The sequence below is a fragment of the Furipterus horrens genome, unplaced genomic scaffold, assembly GCF_987537825.1.
Source record: "Furipterus horrens unplaced genomic scaffold, mFurHor1.1.pri manual_scaffold_9, whole genome shotgun sequence".
In the NCBI taxonomy this organism is placed as follows: Eukaryota; Metazoa; Chordata; class Mammalia; order Chiroptera; family Furipteridae; genus Furipterus; species Furipterus horrens.
The window spans coordinates 6,729,006-6,737,706 of record NW_028327179.1 but is presented as its reverse complement, the minus strand read 5'-3'; the positions used below and the strand labels follow the sequence as shown (position 1 = coordinate 6,737,706).

Below are 8,701 nucleotides of genomic sequence, written 5' to 3'. Positions count from 1 at the left end.
AACTTTGGATCAGTTCTATAATAACTACAGAAGGCTTCATCCTTACCACAAATAAAATCTGCCTCCCTCATGCCAGTCCTCAGCTCTCTGCTGCTTCTCTTTGCTTATAGAAATGCCCAACTCTCGTCTTAGTGCACAAGGCCCTCACACACGTCCAAGTCTCCCTAGCAACCAAAGTTAGCTAAGGAGTGGCCTGCAGGTCATTTCCCAGCCTTCCCTGCAGCTCACTGTGGCCCCTGACTAAATTCTTGCCAATTGACAGTAAGCAACAATGAAGTGGTTGACGCCACTTCCAGGTGCAGCCTTCAAATATCCAGCACACCCAGGTCTTCCTGAGGCTGAGAGGTGCAGAGTCCTAGGACCCTGCAGGTAAGACCAATGCCCTGGGGGCTGATAGACCCATAGAGGCAGGGAAGCTGGGACCCTGAGCTAGACTTTGCTGACCATCAGGACTGTCACAGGACAGTGAAGTAAGCGTTCTCATTCTTTAAGCCGCTGTCTTTTCTTAAAACACCTGATCTGGACTTTCTCATCACTCCGCCTTGGAAGTCTATATCCCAATCACACTGAACTTGGGGCCTTGTCCAAACGTGCTCTGCCTTTCTGCATCTCGGTTTCACTGTTCAAGCCCACGTCTCTGCCAGGAACGTTTTCCCCCATCTCCTCCATCTGGTGAACTCCACTCATCCTTCAAGACCCAGTTCAAACGTCACCTCCTCTGCACAGCCCCCCGCCCCCCGGGATTTAGCAACATGCTCCTGTTACAGCCCTTTCCTCCTTTTAACACCTAGGAATGCTTCTGGCTACCAGGAACGACAACAAAATTCAACTAACTGGCTCAGACTGAAGGAAGTTTATTTCCTTCGCAGGAAATCAGGGGACAGGTGGTCTCAGGTTTGCCTTGATGACTCCATGACGCCACCAAGGACCCAAGCACCAGTGTCTCTACTTTGTCACCCCCATCTGTTGTCTGTGGCTCTCCCCTGAGTCACCACACGGCTCCTCCAATTTGAAGCAGCACCTAATTACACACCAGCATTCCAAGAAAAAAGAGTGGATGCAGAAACAGCAGTTCTAACCTAGTAAGTCCTTCCATCAGGGAGAAATTATCCTTTCTCTGAACTGAGTCTCATATCCGTTTCTAGGGCCAGGCCCTGCAAAAGGGCATCGGATGTCCAGTGATGCTCTGATTCAGAACCATCCCAACTAGTCCACCTTGGCAGAGCCATCAGCAAGAAAGAAGAGAGAATGGACATTCAGTAGGTACGTAGGCAGCTCTTTGTGCCCGGACATGGTATTAATAATGTATCAGTTTATTTGTCTAGACTGGGAGATTCTTCAAGGAACTCACAAAAGTGCCTCACACAATAAAGGTGTGTAAAAGATGTTTTCAAAGGATAAATGAGGAGGCTCACAATCCCCGATTCTTTCCCTCATTCCCCAGGTGCTTTGCGTTCTTGGCACAGCAAAAGGTTGACTTGATGGCTTCTGTGCAGAAAAGGCGAAAGCTGAGGAGACTCACTGTCAGCTCTCCCTCACGTGCAACTGAAAGGGAACGAACATCAACCATTCCCAAGGAGCCTGGGCTGTTGGAAGGGTGTGCGGGTGAAGCCCTACTTGCGTGTCACGTCTCTCTCCCCTTTCTTGCTGCTGTGGAAGCTAGAGGCAAAAGTGCTAAAACGCAGCTGAGAAGGCTGGTCTCAGGGCACGTCCGGCCAAGTCAAAGTTGGGAAGATAAGAAATCCCATAAGGTTATCCTTATAAAGCTTAAGGCTGCGTCTTGAGCCAACCCAAGGTTCGTGGCGCAGCGGCTGTCCTTCAGGGTGTTCTCTGCATCAAGGGGGAGCTGCAGGGTTGCGCCTTCTCTGGGCAGAGTGACATCTTTCACTGCCAGCAAGAAGCCCCTGCTAATGATTTTCCAAACACAGCCCTTCTGAGTGGTCTGCGTTGTTCTCTGGCGGGAGCCCCGCACACAGGGAGGTGAAGAGCGGTTATGAGGCCTAAATGAGATCGTGGGTTGGAAGTGCCACACGAGATGTGAATGTGAGTCCCTAGCCCAGTGCTAGCCCCACAGTAGATGTCAATAAATGTTCATTGATTGATTGCTATACAATCAACCAGTCCTTAATATTCCAATGCTGGGAATCAAGACAGTGACTAGGCAGTCCACTATAAATCAAGTCCATGTGGGTGACCTTGATTCAGATAGTCATCGAGGCACAAGACAAAAGTTGTAGAACTTTCTTGTATCCTTGTAGGACGGAAAGGACCATCCAACTGATACAACTGCAAAATGCCGGAGTAAGAGCTTGAATTTTGTGATTTTTCTCTATAATGAAGAAGCCAATGAGCCATGAAAATGTTAACATAGGAAGTAGACCAGTCTAGCTCATCCCTTGATCAGTGATTGGCTTCAACACTGGAATAGAAGCTGCCTGAATAAAATCATGCAGAATTTCGAATTTAAGCAGTTATTTAATCCAGGGCTTTTATTTAACACATGAAGAAACTGGCACCCCAAGACATTAAAAGATAGACTTAAAGATACGAGTCTATCAGAGTGAAAGACTGGGATCCCTGACTCCCAGATTCTGTGATCTTTCCTGTCCCGGAATGTCCCATGATTACCTACCTCTGTTGTGGACCTAAGGCCTCCCGCTGTACAAATGCCACTGGCTATTAATCAGACCAGAAGCCCCAGCCCTTCCAGTGGGAGCCATTGGCATCTGCCCTCAGGTGCAGGTGGCCCCTTAAGGCTGCTCCTTGCATCCTGATGTTTCTTCCCACAGAAGAAACAAATCTACGTGAAATTGATGGCATGCGGTGCAACCCAATCTAAAGACCTTAGGAGGCGTGCAGATGGCCTGAGTTTCCGAAGCTCACAGTACTCGCGGTTCCAGAGGGTTCCAACATGCTCACCGGCATCCCACCCGCGGTTCGGCCTGTTCAGAGAGAAACCAAGCCCGGTCAGCCACTAGGGCCCAAAATGCCCCCAAATAGAGTTCTCCGGCTGGGCTTGGCCACCTCTGTTCTTCACAAGCTGGGCCTCTCCAGGCTAGACTTCTGCAGTGCCCTGCTCTACATTTTTTTTTTTTCATTCTTCAAAATGATATTTAAAGAGGCCTAATTGCAGCAAGTACCATGGAAGCTGGGGATACAGACGTGGTTAAGCCATGGCCTCTTTCCCAGTGAAACACATCCTGTAGTTTGAAGACAGGCCTGGGACCGGAATGTTCCGGTTCCAAGGGATAGATGCTGCGGTGGCCACATATGCACAGAGAAGGTGGTCCTCTGTCTGTGTAGTGTTTATCTGCCAACCCAGGGCAGGGCGGGCATTCCAGGCTGCATCCTGGGCAGCAGGAACAGCACATGCAAAGGCACAGCAGCGTGCAAAAACCATGTTTCTTGGATTGGGCCTATTCAGTTCTTCAGCTATGCAGTTCCTATCTCATGAATCCCAGGATTCATTGGAAGAAGTGAGGGCTGACATTACACCACGGTGAGTCCCGAAGTCCCACGTGTATGTGACTACGCCCATCCCTGCTCTCCATCCCGCCACCATCAACCCACGAGAACACAGGAGAGTGGCAGAGTCAGGCCTGCTCATGTTATGAAATGGGTATGATTGATTCTGCTTCTTTGTTCTGTCTCTTCTGTTCCCTTCCCTAGCCCTCCGGTGTCCTGGAACCCCTTTTCTCTCCTACCTGCCCCTCCACGATATCAGCTGGTGGCGATTCAATTGGATGTAAGCCCCGGGTTCCCCCACTCAGATCTTTGCTCTGTGGGATGCGAGTCTGCATCGCCTTCCATAGGGGTCTCAGGAATCAAGGCACGAGTGTGAGGGACGTTCTAGGTGAGTGCCACCCCATGTCCCCAACCTGCCCCCCTGGAGGAGCTGTAGACTGGCCGAGCCTGGAGGGCACCGTGGATGGAAACCCTGCAGCGAAGAGGGGTAGGGAGGCCGCCCAGAGAGCAGAGCACCTAGAAAATGCAGGCAACATGGTGCGGACCGGGAGGGGCAGGGAGCAGTTTTCACATTTATCTAAGGGATTGACCTAAAGTCATAACACTACTTGCAAAACACCGGAAATGCTGAGGGGGCGGGGAATAACTCTCGTCATAGGAACTGGGGTAAAAAAATATTTGGGGGAGAAAATATGTGTATAGGCAACCACAACAACAAAAATTTACGGGACTTGGAACCTAAGAGCATTGGATTTAATCAAACACTTTTAAGTCTACATTGACATGATCATATTGTTCCTTTTTAAACTCAACCCATGGATTGATTACTAAATTAGTCCATCGATTAGGGAATCTGTAATAATATTAAACCATTTTCACAGATCTGAAATTAACCCTGTGTTTGTGATGATAAATAACTCTTGTACGAAATTGTCAAACTCATTTGCTAGTATTTATCTGGGATGTCTGTACCTCTTGTCTTGGAGTGGAAGGTCCGATGCAAAGACAAGCTATACTGAGTGTCTGGGGCATGTATTCAGATTTCCTGCACATTCTTGTCTGCACATCTGCCACCTCTCACCATTTCATCTTTTCATCATTTCCCTCTACGTTCAGGAAGAGTTTCTCAGTTTCTCCTCCACATTGCTGGTGTAAGTCTTTGCAAGACCTATCCTTTCACTTTTCAGCTTCCGTGGGATCTTAGTCTTGCTGCTGTCTTTGGAATTCCCCCGCGTTCTCCTCCGATCACAGCCGACTGCATTTGCCCTCTGCCGTCAGCTCAGCCCATTCTGACTCCACAGCGTCCCCTTCCTGTTTCATAGACGCACACGGCGAGGTTTATCCCACACGTCTCTCTTCTCGTGAGAGTAACACTCTAGAGCCATGAGTCGCTGGGTAGTCTCCCATAGCTTGCATACCTTTTGAGTAACTTGTAGTGCCTCTGCATCAGCCCCTTATTAATCTTCTCATTTGTCCTTGAGAGGAGAGCTTGCCACCTAAGCCTGGGGTTGCCAGCAACCCCCCTCCCCGCACATTCTGGTGCTATGGCTGCCCATCTAAGGTACGGAGACAAGACCCGACCACTGGGTCAGTTTGTAGGTCTTGGTCTTGGGCAATGCGGCTGGGCTGAGCGGAGAGTTTCCTCGCTCCGAAGACCAGGTTCTCTGGATGAATCGCTGGTTGACTTATTCTCGTGTATAATTTGGAGCGTGAGACATTGCAGGTCTTATTCAGAGTGGCATCCAGGCTCTCGTGGACGCTCCCTGCTTCTCTTTGGGCCTCTGGGTGCCCTCTGCTGCGTGGGACGTGAGGCATCTGGAGGCACTGGGCAGTGGGTGGTGGGGTCACCCCAGGGAAAGACAGCACCCAGCGGCTCAGCTGGCTTTGAAGATAGTGGGCCAGAGACAGCCTGTTTGTCTAATCCTTCTCCCTGGAACCTGAAGATAGGGACGTCAGCGGGAAGGTGTCTGGCTGATTTGCTCTTCTCTCTTTGGATGGGGGCTGTTTGAACTGGAGAATGTGTGCTCCAAAATGATTTCTTAATTCTTTCCTCTTGGATGGGTCAATAATAATTACCCCCAGAATTTAATATATAACATCTCTTATGTTTTGTTAAAAGGTCATTATCTGCTTGTCTGTCTGTTGCATTTTCATGAGTTTTATACTGTTATTTGGGGGATTGGGGCGGACTATACCGGGCACCATACACCAAGTTAAATCCTAACTTCTGAAGTCTAAATTTTCCTGAATGTTATTCTTAATTTTTCTTCCTAACTAGATAGTCAATGTAAATTTTTAAAATTGTACCAGGCTCTACAGAGTAATCATTTTTAGGCTCTTAAAATATGTCAGATAGCATCCCTCTACTAAAGGGTCCCAAAGTGTTATACTTTTTATATCTCTTTGCTCTTCTGCTGTCTCATCCCTAACCTTCAGGTGGGGCTCTCTTTCCTTCTGGGTCCCTGTAGGATCACCCTCTTCTTCTGGATTCGAAGCCTCTAATATGTTGTGGATGAAAAGGATTATGCTTATTTCTAAAAAGAGTCACACAATCCCAAGCTGGAAGACAATTTTGAAAAGGTCTAACCCTCCCACCCTGCACACCCACCAAGGGGCCCTGTGGCCTCTGCCTGAATACCTCCAGTGGTCAGGAACTCACTACCCTCTCTGGGCAGCCCTGGTTGTTACAAAGTCATTGCTTTATTGAGCTGGAATGTGTTTCTCTTGGGCTTCCCTCCATGGGAGCCAAGGAGAACATGGCTGTTGACTGGTTCTGGGTGTCATCAAAGGGCAGGACAGGACTTTCCGAGGACAACGGGCAGGGAGCATTCGTTCTGAGCCATTGCTGCTGTCATTGATGAGATGGGCCACTCTCATTAAAACCAGAGGAGCAGCTAATAAAGAAGTGGATCCCAAAGGTGTAGATGGGGCGAAGGAAAGCCACAGGGAAGGTGCTGTCCAGGGGGCTGGCAGCGGGGGACAGGTCACCCTCCCTGGCTGGGTGGAGAGAGCGGGTAATGGTGGAATGCAGCACAGAGTCTATTACTGGTAAAACTTGGCTAAACAATATGAGCATTGCTGTACCTTCTATAGCTTATATTTTCAGCCCCTCAGTCTTCAATATTAACTAGCATCTATTAGACTGCTAGGAACTCATTGGCTTGCACTAAGCATCACACGAGGAAGGAACTGAGTAATCAGGACGGTGGCAGAGGGAGGATGAACCCCAGTGGGTCCTGTGACTTGCTTTAAAGGGGCCGGGGAGCAAGCGCCAAGCCCTCGTGGGCAGAGTGTGACTGCCCTGCCTGCCGGTCCCAAACGTGGCGGTTACACGTCCCTGTTTGGCTCAGGTCTGAAGCACACGCTGACCGGGAGGCAGCTGGCACCAGCCCAGCAGGATGGCGTGCCTACCCCTCTGGGCCCCACTTCTAGCAGGTCACCCGGGCTGTGTTGTCACCTTGAAACATTCGAGAGAGCTGGGAGCCCCAGAAGGTGAGACGTGCGGGGCCGGGGCTGGGGGGCAGGGAAGGCCAGGCCTGGAGGGTGGCTGGAGAGCTTTTGACAGCCCAGACCAGAGCCCAGGGTCCTGTCCCTGACGGCGTGAGCCCCCAGGCAGGCGCCGGGCGGATAAGGGCGCAGACAGCGAGGCCGGTGTGACGCTTGCCAGCACCTGCAGATAGCAGGCCAAGAACTGGCACATGTTTTTTTTAAAAAAAATTAAAAAGCTATTGGATGTGAGTATTTTCTAACAGTGTCTGGCGGGAGGGCCCGGGAGGAATTTAATCAGCAAGAGTTGTTTAAACGGGGCTTCGCACAGAGGCCCTGGCCAGGCTGGTAATGAACTCGTATCAGGTGCCACTCCTGTCTGCTGAGGACATTCAATTTGTTAATTCTGCAGCTGGTGAGAGAGGTCAGATAGGAAAGTGACGATTGTTTTCTAACGTTCCAACCCCTGCGCACATCTTTCTAATTAATCCTTTTAGGAGCCACGGGTAGATTAAGCAGGAGAAAAGGTGTGGGAAGCAAGTGTGAGAGAAATTGATGGAAACACGCCACTGCCTCCCTCTTCTCAAATGGGACGGGATGGGCTGTGGGGGGGGCCGGGGTGGCAGTGGGGGAGACAAGGCCGAGCTTGGCCTCCTGCTCACCTACTGCTCTTCTCACTCAGAGGGAAATCGGATGCTGCGGGAGGTTAGAACCCACAAGGGCCCTCGGGTTCCTCCCGTGGTGACGGTTCTCAGCAAGGGCCACAGAAAGAAGGGCCCTGGGTCTCCGCCTCTTCGCCTTGGACTGACTCCACCCTCAGGAGCTGTGGAGGTGAGGCGCAGAGGGGACGGCCCGCACGGTGGGAGTGTGACCTCCAGTTTAAGGCCCAATGTCATTGGAATTTTGTAAGAGTACCCGCTGTGTTCATCGCATCGTTATTCCCAACAGCCAGGATGGGAAAACTAGTGTCCTTCGATGGACGACTGAATAAAGAAGACGTGGTACATCTATCTGTACGAGGGAACACTACGCAGTCAACGGCGACGACACAGGTGGATCTTGAGAGTATCATGTTAAGCAAAATAAGTCAGATGGAAAAAGTCAAGAATCACATGATATCATTCATGGGATATAAAACAGAAAGCAACAAATGAGCCAACAAGACAAACAAATAAAACGCGTAGACACACACAACGGTAAGACGATCGCCAGAGGGAAGAGGACTGGGAGAGGGAGAAGCAGCAAAGGGGGGTCAGCTATAAGTGAGGGAAGGAAACTTGACTTGGGGGGGCTGCGCGCACAATGCACAATACAGATGATGTGTTATAGAGTTGTACACTTCACACCTAGAAAGTGTTATTAACCAGTGTCACCCCAATAAATTTAGTTATTAAAAAAAGAATGTCCCCTGGGTGCCAGGGGGCCCGATTGGGTGTCTCCACGTGTCCTGTTGTTCTTGCCCGCCTGTGTGAGAGGCTACTGGGGGGCTTGCATCCTCTGCTTGCCCTTCCAAGTCCATTTCTCCTCCTGCTCCACCCTGCTCTCTGCCACAGAAATGGACTCCTGCAGACCCCGTCTGTGGGCTCCCTGGCCTCTGGGCCTGTCAGAGGAGGACCAGCAGGACGTGCCTGACGCTGGCTGGGTGCCACAGCATCCCCTCCTCCCAGGTGTCTGCACCGAGGCTGCATGGCTCCCTGCCTAGGTCCCAGCACTCCCCTCTGCGTCCCCTATACCCAGCCCCAGCTTGGTG

The 8,701-nt window shown here is 50.6% G+C and overlaps 1 long non-coding RNA gene across 1 annotated transcript; it reads left to right on the top strand.

The window, feature by feature from the left end:
* Positions 1-6,816: 6,816 nt before the first annotated feature.
* On the top strand, positions 6,817-8,318 carry LOC150001227 (uncharacterized). Its single transcript, XR_016513177.1, has 3 exons — positions 6,817-6,957; positions 7,634-7,782; positions 7,900-8,318. It is a non-coding gene; the product is annotated as an uncharacterized LOC150001227 (long non-coding RNA).
* Positions 8,319-8,701: the final 383 nt, after the last annotated feature.